The sequence below is a fragment of the Sapajus apella genome, unplaced genomic scaffold (genome assembly GCF_009761245.1).
Source record: "Sapajus apella isolate SASKATOON/1434 unplaced genomic scaffold, GSC_monkey_1.0 scaffold113, whole genome shotgun sequence".
Taxonomy (NCBI): Eukaryota; Metazoa; Chordata; class Mammalia; order Primates; family Cebidae; genus Sapajus; species Sapajus apella.
The window spans coordinates 450875-463650 of NW_022437053.1; the positions used below are offsets into that span (position 1 = coordinate 450875).

Genomic DNA, 12776 nt, shown 5'->3' on the forward strand with positions numbered 1-12776 from the left:
GAACCTTTCAAAGCTCATTCCAAATTCTGTCACTCCTGTATTGGAAATGCTCCAAAAACTCCACATTCTCTCTGGCTAAAAGCCAACTCCCCCATCTGCAGCCACCCCCTCCCACTCCTGAGCCAGCCTTCCTGGATTTTCCTCGCCGGCTCAGCTCCAGCCACACTCCTCCTCCCCGCTGCCTCAGTCGGAACTTTCTGTGGTTCTGGCTCTCTTCTTGTTCTGTTGACATTTCAGTGAGGCCAGACCCATTCACATTGCCGCTGCCTGTCCCGGCCCTCCCCCGTTTTCATTTCCCCGGCTTACCACCTTCTAATGCCCTATGGGGTGCATTAAGTCTCTTACCCTCTCACTGTGTGAAGTTTATTTGACAGTTTTATTCACTGCTGCACCCCCAGACTGAGACCAGTGCCTGGCACACTGAAGACCTACGCAGACATTTTTGGATCCAATAAATGCATTCAGAATTCAGCACTTAAAGCTGATGTTTTTTCAAGCCCGAGTGCAAGGTTGGACATGTATTCCCTATAGATATCCTCTCACTCTGGTAAGCCCACCCACCCCTTGCACCTTGACACAGAGTCTGACAACACTCCCCACCCATCCCAGGTGGTGCCCCTGTGTATTTGTTTCACCTGACTCTCTGCGTCTGCTGGAACGCCATGACAGCAAATGGAAGCTTCGTCTCCCAGTACAAGACTCTGGGCTGCAGGAGAGAAATTAAAAATCTGACTGATCCCTGCCTCTCAGATACACTGTGTCTACACGCCTTACCCTGCCAGTGAAAGAGCAGCCAATGTTGCAGCTGCTGCTGTGTTTGCGAGCCAGTGTAGACTCACGACGAACCTTCTGGGTGCTGACGGACTTCATGTGAATGCTTTGCCCAGTTAGTCCCTTATCTTCTCTTCAATCACAGTAACTTCTGTCCATCGTCTCCTAGCACTTTCTTTCTCCATGATTTTTTGTTGTTGTTATTGGAGTCTTGCTCTGTTGCCCAGACTGGAGTGCAGTGGCGAGATCTCAGCTCACTGCAACCTTCGCCTCCCATGTTCAAGTGATTCTCCTGCCTCAGGCTCCTGAGTAGCTGGGATTACAGGAGCACACCACCACACCTGGCTAATTTTTGTATTTTTAGTAGAGACAGGGGTTTCATCATGCTGGTCAGGCCGGTCTCAAACTCCTGACCTCGTGATCTACCCACGTCGGCCTCCCAAAGTACTGGTGTTACAGGCATGGGCACCCAGCCATTTCTCCATGATTTATTTTTATTTTTTGTTTTTTAAGACGGAGTCTCGCTGTGTCACCCAGGCTGGAATGCAGTGGTGTGATCTTTGCTCACTGCAACCTCTGCCTCCCAGGTTCAAGCAATTCTTCTGCCTCAGCCTCCTGAGTAGTTGGGACTGCAGACACACGCCACCATGCCGAGCTAATTTTTGTATTTTTAGTAGAGACGGCGTTTCACCATGTTGGTCAGGCTGGTCTTGATCTCCTGACTTTGCGATCTGCCCACCTCGGCCTTTCAAAGTGCTAGGATTACAGGCTTGAGCCACCACACCCAGCCCATTTCTCCATGATTTTTTAGGTAAAAATTATTTTCTTGTAGCAGGACATTGTATTTTTTTAATTCATTTTCTGATTCTGAAGTCCTAAGTCTCTTTGTGACTATGTGTATATATGTTAAATAAAATAATGACCTCATGTAGAAAAAATAGATGAAAAATTTAAAAATTAAGATGCCATAGGCCCAGGGTGACTCACACCTGTAATTCCACCGTTTTGGGAGTCTGAGGTAGGAGGATTGCTTGAGGCCAGGAGTTGGAGACCAGCCTGGGCAACACAGCAAGACCTTATCTCTACCAAAAATAAAATAAAGTTAACCAGGCACAATGGCATATGCCTATAGTCCCAGCTATTCAGGAGGCTGAGGCAGGAGGATTTCATGAGTCCAAGACAGCGAGCTGGAACGGTGAGGCTGCACTGTAGCCTGGGTGACCAAGTGAGATCTTGTCTCAAAAAAGGAAGGAAGAAAAGGAGGAAGGCAGGGAGGGAGGGAAGGAAGGAAGAGAAGGAAGGGGAAGGGAAGGAAAGAAAAGAGAGAAGAAAGGAAAGAAAGAAAAAGAAAGAAAACAAGGGAGAGAGAGGGGGAACCATATACAAGACAGGAAGGTAAGGGAAGGGGAACAGGAAGGGAAGGGAAGGAAGGGGGAGGGAGAGGAAAGGGAAGGAAGGGGAAGGGGGAGGGGGAGGGAACGAGGGAAGGGAGGGAAACCATGTATGAGACAGGAAATTGTTTCTTTTAGAAATCTTGAGAACGTGGAAGGGTAAGTTTCGGGTTGCATTTACACATGGCTTCTCGGGACTTTGCAGATGGCTGTGTGTGTGAGGCTGTTCTGACATGAATCCAAACTTTTCTTTGGACCGTGAATTACAGATCACATTGGAAGCAAATCGGAAGGTATAGTTTTAACTCTTGGCCTATGGCGTAAAATTCCAATTTATGCCCCAAGAAGCTGGGGAGGGCTCGATTTGGTCAGCGCTTTTGTTTAAGATGTCACTTGTGTCTTTTGGAGGTTGGCTTTAGCTTTAGTTTATGGCCAAAAATCTTGAAAAGGAATAACTGTGAAATGGAAGCATTTTTTGAAGTTTGCTGTTATTTATAATTTAAAATAAAATAAAACTCACTAAATAATGTCACCATACACCTTCTTGGTTTACACAGAGGATGATAAACTTGAATTGAAGATGAGAGGGAGGTGAGATAGGAATTTGGAAGTCAGCAGAAAGGGCTGTTTAAGTGCTTTTTTTGTGGAACCAATCCATAAAATATCAAAAATTTAGTTAATGCAGATATTTGACTTTCATGGGAGTAATTTATGGAGAAAATGGCAACCAGCACGTCTGACTTTCCTAGGAAACCAGAGGCTCCACCCACTGACCGCAGCCCCTGCCTGGGTCGCTTCTCTGCTGCTGTCTTGGGGTGGGCCGAGGGCTGCTGTGGACAGAAAGAGCAAAGATCTGTGTTTTGTGCCGCAGCCCCTGACTTGGAGCAGAGGTCTAGCTGGATTTCAGCCTGAGACACCTTTAGAGCGAGCAGTCCTCGGCCCGCGAGTGGCAGTTCTCAAACCCTCTCACTCAGAGCATGTCCCCAACAATTGGTGACCGTGCTCTGCTTTCCCGGCTTCTGCCTCGGTGTCCGTCTGACTTTGTTCTTAGCTTTTGGCTTCCTCCTTGTCCTTGCCCCCCCCACCGACTTCTGCCAGCCTGGGCCCTCCAGGTTGTTTTCTTGGCGTCACTGTGCCATGCAGCTTCTGATTTGAGGGCAGGGACTCTGGAGCTCGCTGGCCAAGCGGGAAGCTTGGCTCTGCTGCTTACCAGCTGGGCAGCCTCGGAAAGTTAGCTTCTCGTGCCTCGGTTTCCCTATTTGGAAAACAAAGACGGTCATAGTAATTTGTGGGGTTGGTGTGAGAATTAAAATAGTTAATAATAAGGTGCTTAGGTCAGTGTCTGACAGGGAATAAGTGTCCACTGCGACCGCCGTCATCATCCTGCCTCACGGGGACAGGATTTGACGGGCAGTGGCCTGCGCTCCTGGGGATGTAAGTGAAGTGACAGCAGGGGCCTCAAGTCCTCAGTCTTCTCTTGCGTTCCAAACAGCTCTCCACACTGGGGGTGTCTTTAGCCCAGAAGCAGAGCCCAGGACAAGGAAGCAGGTGTGAGGAGCTGGGGGGATGTGGGACAGGAAAAGGAGTCCCTGGGGGGCATTAGCAGGGTCGACACTGTGAGCCTGGGGGTGCCTGGAGCCACACAGAATGCCCCAGAACTGTCTCCCTGAAGGGGGCTCGCAGGGCTCTGTCCCTGGTTGTTTCCTCTGGGGGCACCAGCTCTCCTGTGTTCCCGGGGCCAGGTGAGCTTACAGGGGTAGAAGGGGTCTTGGTGCGGTAAGCAGACGACCTTGGCAGGGAGCCCTGTCTGCCTTACCACAGGGCTATGCTTGTGTCCTGCTCCCTACTAGCCAAGGCCCATCTCTGCTCTCCACTAGCCCCACTTGGCTGAGCGGCTCACAGGAAGGACCCTGGCATTACTCCTGAAAGGCCTAAGGGTCGGGGGAATTTCATTCAAGAGATTCATGTGACATGTTGCCAAACACAGCCTCTAGAGACAGCTTTCAAGAACTATCCAGAGATCTATATGGCTCCTAATACTCCCATCAGTTACGGAGGAGGAGCCAGCATTTAGTAAGCGCTTACTACCTACAGTACTGGCACTTGTAGCCTTAGGGCTCATCACTGCATTCAGATTTCATGACCGTTCTTTATGGTGGAATCGTATCGTTCCCACTTAATGTAGGGAAAGGCAGCCTTGGCAAAGGGAAGGGACCTCCAGAAAGTTATGTAACAGAGCTGGGATTCAACACAGGCGTGTGTGTGCGCATGCGCGCGTGTGTGTTTAGTCCCAAACACAGACTGCTCACATGAGTTTACCTGGCTCTCTAATGCTGTGCATGCAGTTTCTTTTAGCAGGGCACTTGTCATTTCAACAAACAGCTCTGTGCTCTGCTTCTGTAAGCCCTGGGAGCCAGGCCTCTCTGTGGATGCTGCACTGTGGACGCTTGGGGACAGGGTCTCTATCCCAGGACCGAATGCACTCTGAGTGGCCAGTGTTTCTCTGTGGCACTGACCTTCCATCAGAGGACACCCCTCCCCACCCCACCTCGGGTGTGGAGCAGTAGATGGGTCAGCTAAGGCAACTTGCTTGAAGAAATGTCATCAGGTGCCGGCTCAGCAGTCACTGGAGTGGCCCAGAAAGCCCATGTCTCACAAATGCAGCAGGTGCATAGTGGGGCGCTGCTAGTGTAAATAAAGACCCTTCTGTAAAGCCCCTTCTCCTGAAAGTGAGAGGAATGTGTCCCAGATGGTAATACTTTTCTTCAGACTAACAGGGAGGAAGTTCCCTGCAACAAAGGAGATTACATATATTTAGGGTTTGAGTTTCCTGTAAAACGGTGTGTATGTCCATGATGAAGCTCTTGTTATGCATGATTCTTAGTTTTTATTAAACAGTTAGAGTTGGGGGCCAGTGAGATGGCTCACACCTGTAATACCAGGACTCTAGGAGGCCAAGGAGGGCGGATCATGAGGTCAGGAGATCGAGACCATCCTGGCGAACACCGTAAAACCCCATCTCTACTAAAAATACAAAAAATTAACTGGACATGGTGGCATGCACCTGCAGTCCCAGCGTCTCGGGAGGCTGAGGCAGGAGAATCGCTTGAACTCAGGAGGCAGAGGTTTCAGTGAGCCAAGATCGTGCCACTGCACTCCAGCCTGGGCGACAGAGTGAGACTCCTTCTCAAAAATAAAAAACAAGCAAGCAAGCAAGCAAACAAACAAACATTTAGAGTTGGTTTTGAAAGTGTCAGTTTACCCTGGACATCTCTGAATCCTCGGACACAAAGTGAAGCGTTTTGGGGATGTACCACCGGTTCCCTGGAAAGTCTTCCAAGCCACAGGCTGCCCACTTCAGCCCAGGTCATGGCCTGGCCCCTTTACAGACCACTACAAGTTATGTTTGCCCGCCTGGTGGGGTCAGGGTAGGAATCAAACCTTCTGTCAAATGCATGAAGGATACACCAGATTTGTAGAATATCATATAGCTTTAAAATATGGTATAAAGGTTCATGTTTAAAAGAATTGCATCTCAGTGCTTTTAAAAAATGTCTTCTTTCTTAGCAGTTCATCTTTTGAATAAACCTGGATAATTCTCTTTTTTCTGTATGTTAAATTTATATAAAATGAATAACCTTTATTGCTTAATTTGTGTAGCATTTATTTTATTTTATTCCTAAAAGTTGATGCTGCCCCAAATTCTACTTTCTGTTTTGAGTAGGTGAGATATTTACGTGGCTTAAAGCTTCTAACTATAACAAGGCCTAAACTGAGAATTCCCATTTCCACCCTTCCCTCATCCTTCCCACACACAATTACTGTACTCACTTTTTTTTTTGCGGAATCCTCCAAGTGTTTCTGTGTTAATCAGGGTTCTCTAGAGTAACAGAACCAATGAGAGGAAAGGAAGATACAGACGAGGGGGCGGTGGGGAGAGCACACCTGATTTTTTTTTTGGGGGGGGGGGGGCCTGAGTCTGGCCCTGTCACTCAGGCTGGAGTGCAATGGTGCAATCTCGGCTCACTGCAACCTCCACCTCCCGGGTTCAAGCAATTCTCCTGCCTCAGCCTCCTGAGTAGCTGGGATTACAGGCACGTGCTACCAGGCCCAGCTAATTTTTTGTATTTTTAGTAGAGGTGGGGTTTCACTGTGTTAACCAGGATGATCTCGATCTCCTGACCTTGTGATCCTCCCACCTTGGCCTCCCAAAGTGCTCTGATTATAGGCATGAGCCACTGCGCCCAGCAGAGCCTGATTTTTTTTTTTTTTTAAAGAACGGACTCACCTGATTGTGGGGGCTGGCAAGTATGATATTTGCAGGGCAGCAGGGAGGCTGGAGGTTCAGTAGATGAGGAAGTTGCATTCGTCAGTCTGAATTCTTCAGGCTAGAAGCTCAGGTGGGCTTTCTGTGTCACAGTCTTGAGAGGAATTCATTCTACTTGGGGAACCACAGTCTTTGCTCTGAGGGCCTTTGACTGACTGGATGAGGCCCTTCGCAGTGCGGAGGATAATCTGCTTAACTAACCTGTCTGTTTATTGTAGATAAGAATCATATCTAAAAAGGACAGCCACAGCAACATCTGGACTAGTGTTTAACCGAATGACCCAGCACCAGAGCTTGGCCAAGCTGACATATAAAATAACCTATCATACTTCCTTTATGAAAATATAAACAAATAAGAGCATACATGCCCACTTTCTTTCATGGAGAAACAGGGGTAAACTATGTACTTTTGCCTTTTCCACTTCATGATACATTTGGAGATCTCTCTAAATCTGGACCAAAGAACCACCTCCCCCACCCCATTCCTTTTTAGCAGCTCATATAGGATTCTTTGCCACCATAACATTTGGATAAATGTGACTATATCAAAGCAAAAACTTTTACATGGCTAAGTAAATAAAATAAAATTTCTAAGAAAGCATGCAAACTCAGAAGCAATATACCAAACTGGGAGAAATATTTCCAATTCAGATCCCAAATAGTTCTTGCATCCTAGAAGTTTATAAGAAAAAGACCACAAATATCCAAAAGAAAAATGGGTGGGGTCAGAGAGCTCATAGAAATTCAGATGGCCTCACCACATGAAAACACTGTGAACCTCGTGGTAACAGAAATTACAGTTAAAACAACAGCAAGATATTGTATGTCACATGTCGATATCAGGCAAAACCCCACAAACTGGAGAACACCCTCTTTTGCTGAAGCTGGGGTGAAACAGACCTTCTCATATTTTGCTAAAAGAGGAGTGTAAAATGGTACAGTGCTCCCCCACCCCCACCCAGGAGGATAATTTGCCAGAATTAAGACAACGATAGGTCAATTCACGCTTTGACTCGGGAATCCCGGCTCTGGAATTTGACCCTGCAGAGAGCCCTGTGCATCTCGGAAGGGAGACCTCATTGCACCATTGCATGCGTGCAGAAGACAGAACAACCAAGAATTTCTGGGAAGCATTTGATCTCTGGCATACGTGCGATGGGAAATCTGTAGTTGTTTAGCATTTCTGTAGAGCTGAAAGCTTGCACGTGGGCCACAAAGATAATAGAACCAAGATGCATGGAGCATACAGCAGTCCCTTTCCCTCACCTCCCCACCCATGCACATCAGAGCCCACCAGCTGTTTCTTCGGAAGTTATCTGCAGTTCTTTCCCTCATACCTGTCAGTATGGCCACCTCTTTGGTTTCGGTTGCCTTCCCCCAGCGTCTGCAGCAGCTAGAATCAGGGCACCTTCTGCCCTGCATGGCGGCCTGGCCAAGGGTTGGAATCTGCCTCTTCACTTAGAGGAAGGGGTGGTTTTTTCTTCACTTTCTTTTTTTTCTTTTCTTTCTTTTTTTTTTTTTTTTTGAGACAGATTCTCGCTCTGTCGCCCAGGCTGGAGTGAAGTGACACAGTCTGAGCTCACTGCAACCTTCGCCTCCTGCTTTCAAGTGATTCCCCTGCCTCAGCCTCCCGAGTAGCTGGGATTACAGGCGCGCACCACTGTGCCTGGCTAATTTTTGTATTTTCAATAGAGATGGGGTTTCACCATGTTGGTCAGGCTGGTGTCAAACTCCTGACCTTGTGTTCTGCCTGCCTTGGCCTCCCAAAGTGCTGGTATTACAAGTGTGAGCCACTGCGCCCGGCCGAGGAAAGGGCGGTCTTTTCTCCTTGCAATATGACCCCTCTATGGGTTTGAGGGCCCAACCAGTATACTTCTTTAAAGATATAGCATGGGGAGAAATGCCAGATATAGGTGATGGGGAGGAAGGCAGCAAATCATACTGCCACGTGTGTACCTATGCAACAATCTTGCATGTTCTTCACATGTACCCCAAAACCTAAACTGCAATAAAATAAATTAAAAAAAAAAAAAGATAAAAACAGAATCCTGTCAAGGCCGGGCACGGTGGCTCAAGCCTGTAATCCCAGCACTTTGGGAGGACGAGGTGGGTGGATCACGAGGTCAAGAGATCAAGACCATCCTGGTCAACACAGTGAAACCCCGTCTCTACTAAAACTACAAAAAATTAGCTGGGCATGGTGGCGCGTGCCTGTAATCCCAGCTACTCAGGAGGCTGAGGCAGGAGAATTGCTTGAACCCAGGAGGCGGAGGTTGCGGTGAGCCGAGGTCGCGCCATTGCACTCCAGCCTGGGTAACAAGAGCGAAGCTCCATCTCAAAAAGAAAAAAAAAAAAATAGAATCCTGTCAATAAAAAGTCTTCTGAAAGCTTTCAGTGGCTTCTTGACACATACAGGAAAAAATTTAAAAAGTTTCCCCCCACCTGCAGTGCTTTGCCCAAGCTGCTGACTTCATCTGATGATACCCTTTGCACCAGCCCACTGGCTTCCTGACAGTTTCTGTAACTTTCCACAGTTTCTCTCCGTGCTTGCAAGGTGCTTCCCCCGGTTCTTTTCCTGCAGGCACCAGGCCCTGAAGCCACCACCTTCTCTGTAGAAGGCCCCCGAGACGCCGCAGTACTTGGCCATTCCCTCCGTGGCACTTGACACAAGATGCAGCCTTTGCTTCCTCTCTACTCCCCGTTTTGACTCTGACTTCCATGGGGCGGGGGTCCTGTCTGCACGTCACATGGAACGTGTGAGCATGTGTTGCATATTATGGATGTGATCAGGTTTGCGTGTGAGCGTGTGTTGCATATTGTGGAAGTGATTCCCTGGCACCTGTCAGGGCCTCTTCTGCAGAGCCTTCATCGAGCCCCCCCACACCAGGTCAGCTTTCACTGGCCAGTGTGCCCGTAGCACCTGTTTATGACTCCTGTGCAATGTTCCTTAGCCTTGTTATGCTTCTGTGCCTTGTAGCTGAGCTGAGACAAGAGGGCTGTATCTTCTGTGCCTGCCCTGTGTGTAGCTAATGGATGAATAACTGATTGAACGTTAAAAGAATGAATTGGCAGGTGAACAAAGGTACAAGCAAATGAATAAACAAACGAATAAGCTGAAAAATGAATGAGGCAGAGTGAATATGATGGAAATTAGGAATTCTAGATTTTTTTTTTTTTTTTTTTGAGATGGAATCTCGCCTTTCACCCAGGCTGGAGTGCAGTGACGTGATCTCAGCTCACTGCAACCTCCGCCTCCTGGGTTCAAGCCATTCTCCTGCCTCAATCTCCCAAGTAGCTGGGATTGCAGGTGCATGCCACCATGCCCGGCTAATTTTTGCATTTTTAGTAGAGATGAGGTTTCGCCATATTGGCCAGGCTGGTCTCGAACTCCTGAACTTGTGATCCACCCGCCTCGGTTCCCCAAAGTGCTGGGATTTACAGGCATGAGCCACTGCACCTGGCCAGGAACTAGATTTTAGATGTAGCTCTGACACAGGCGAGGAAGGTGTGATGGGCAGGACATGTCTACTCTCAGCCTTCAGAGGCACCTGGCGTCTCCTTGGGTGTATATGTCCCAGTTGTACGTCCCTTGCCAGCTGTGTGGTTACTGGCTCTCTCCCTCACTGGAAGACAGGAGCGACAGTGTGAGATGGTGCTGGCTCTACTTACTTCACCGTGCATCTCAGCTCTCAAGTATGCCTGGCATATTTGAGTCAAAAATAAATGAAATAGTCAATGGATAAGGGGGAAAGAGAATGGAAATTAAAACTGGGGTTGTCGGGGGTTACAGAGAAACAGGAGTAGACAGTCCATGGCTCTGAAGCTCTGGAAACCTTGGAATGGCGCGGATGCTCCTTGAAGGGGTTTTGGACTTTTCCGTCAGCCCATCTCTCACACGTGTGATTTCCTCAGCCACCTTGCCAGGTCTCCATTGTCTGTTTTTATTTTTTCAACACATTAGCAGCAGTCACGGTAACACACGTTGGATGGGAGATGGTAGTAACTCCCTGCAGTGATCACTGGTTTTCTATCAAAAAGTTCTGGTGTTAGGATCATCACAGTCTCACATATGCTTAGCATTACCACAGAAGTTCTTGTTCCATGTAATTTTTGGTGTAGGGTCCAACCCAGCATCCCCAGTGAGCCTGCAAATTCCGTCTGAAAACAATGTGGCATTCTTCTAAGCGGTACCCTCCCCTGCGTTGGCCCTCTGCCCACCCCTCCTCTGCGGCAAATCCACCCTCCCTAGTATAGAGCTCCTCACTTTATCATCCTGCTCCCTGCCCTCTGCTACTTCCCCATTGTCTACAAAGGAAGCATGAAATTTGTCAGCAAACTCCTATTCTTCCTGCAAAACCCACTGAGATGTTGTTTCTGCTACCTCCCAAACTGGGCCAACTCCATAAGGCATTCCTCATGCCACTGCGAAACCCAGTGTATGTGCCGTACTGGATACAGGGTGGTTTTGTCCTCATTTTGGGCAAAGTTGCAGAATTATGGCCATTTTGGAGTTTCCTCTGGTTACCATGGTTGCATCTGATTGACAGACTCCCTCAGGCAGTTTTATCTTGCAGCAACCTTGAGGCAGCCTTTAAGATAAACTATGTTAAACACCAGCGCTCCAAGAGAATCTTAATATCTCATCCTAACACAAATACTGATTCCCAGCTCTACCCAGCTAGAAAGTCAGAATACAATAAAGTGAAATAAGAAAGATTATTGTATGGCAAAATATCCATCTGGTGACTCCATCTGCAGGCGGAGGAATGGCCACATCCGGTGCCATCAGGTGATGAATCAGCTGAGCTGCCCACTGGGCAGCAGCTCCACCCATGTCCCATCTTCAGGACCTCATTTGACACAAGCAGTTTAAAACACTAACGTTTTCATATGTTAATGAGGGACTTTAGAGTGATGAAATGACATGCGTTACGGTGATGGTTCTTTATATCTGGAAACCTTCCTAATTAGATATCTTTGCAAGTCCAAAGACATAATTTATCTCGACGTTGTGCATAAATTGGAGCACTGCTGGGGGCCACTGCTGTTGTCATTAAAATATTATTTGGTCAATTAATCTGTATTTAGTTCAGATCTGATGATTGAAATATTATGATGACATATGGTAGAAAGAGCGCCGAGCCTGTTACAGAGCACGAGTTTTCTTTCTCTCTTCACTTCCAAGTCCATCCCCACATTGTGAAGTCTATCCCCAGGAAGACCTGGTTACCTGTTCCACCTCCACCCCCAGGCGTTAGACTGTCTTCAGCTTTCCCTCCTGATTTTTCCTTTACTTGACCCCTTCTCCCTCATGCTGAGAGCCACCCTGAAGCTCTGGGCCCAGCCCCCTCTCATGGCAGTGAAGAAATAGAGGGGTGGGCTGCCGGGCAGCTGCCAGGGGCCTCATGTGGTGCCAGCTGCACTAGTGCTGGGCGCCAGCACATCCCTGGACTAAGTGACTGAGGTTTTGCGGGTGACGGGCTCACAGTAGAGCTGGTGAGTTAGAAGTCAGCACGTTCCTGTTGCTGAGACTGGCAGTGCCTTTGAGGGCAATGGAGAGACATAAAAACTCACCCGGTCCAAGTGTTCTCCGGTCCCTAACGTGGAGGACTGGGCCTGGTGCAGGCTCTAGGGCTGTGCTGCAGTCAGCTGAAAATCTGAAACCAAGTGAGGAGGAGTATTTGCTGGGAATCAATAATTCATTTTATGATATAAATTTTAAACGTTGACTATGCCTCCCACAACTGTTTTATTTGGAAATGTTATTTTTTAAAACCTTACTTTGCAATTAAAGAGAAAGGTATAACATTTTTTATTAAGAGAAAACCAGTTGACTCCCATCCCTTCTGATGAGTGTTGAAGAGATACTGAAGGAACATCAAGCAGGGTGTTTGGAGGAGGGAGTGGGGTGGAATGCTAACCCAGTCAGCCAGCCGTCTAAGTCATGGGCAAGGAGATCTTCCAGACACCAGGGCCCTGTGGAGGTGACACAAAGAGACGTCCACTGTGTCACCCCTGCGTCCATGGCAGCTGCCTGCAGCTGCGGTCCAGAGCCCTCTCAGGGGCTGCCCTCTCCATGTGGCCATTTGTGCCCTCCTGGTTTCTTTTTTGTTTGTTTTTTGAGACAGAGTCTCACTCCGTCGCCCAGGCTGAGTGCAGTGGTGTGATCTCAGCTCACTTCAACCTCCGCCTCCTGGGTCCAAGTGATTCTCCCGCCTCAGCCTCCTGAGCTGCTTGGTTTCTTAGCCTTATCTTCCATGCCAGGCCTTGTCCTACCTCATCACCTC

General features: G+C 48.1%; 1 protein-coding gene and 1 long non-coding RNA gene across 4 annotated transcripts in view; one reads left to right on the forward strand and one right to left on the reverse strand.

Moving 5' to 3' along the window:
* FAM189A1 (family with sequence similarity 189 member A1) overlaps nt 1–12776 on the forward strand; it is a 394185-nt gene that overhangs the window by 198972 nt on the left and 182437 nt on the right. The gene's annotated exons all lie outside the window — the stretch shown is intronic.
* On the reverse strand, nt 2711–7447 carry LOC116537668. The gene is made up of 2 exons (XR_004263245.1): nt 6451–7447; nt 2711–3417 (listed from the first exon to the last, which is right to left on the reverse strand). It is a non-coding gene; the product is annotated as an uncharacterized LOC116537668 (long non-coding RNA).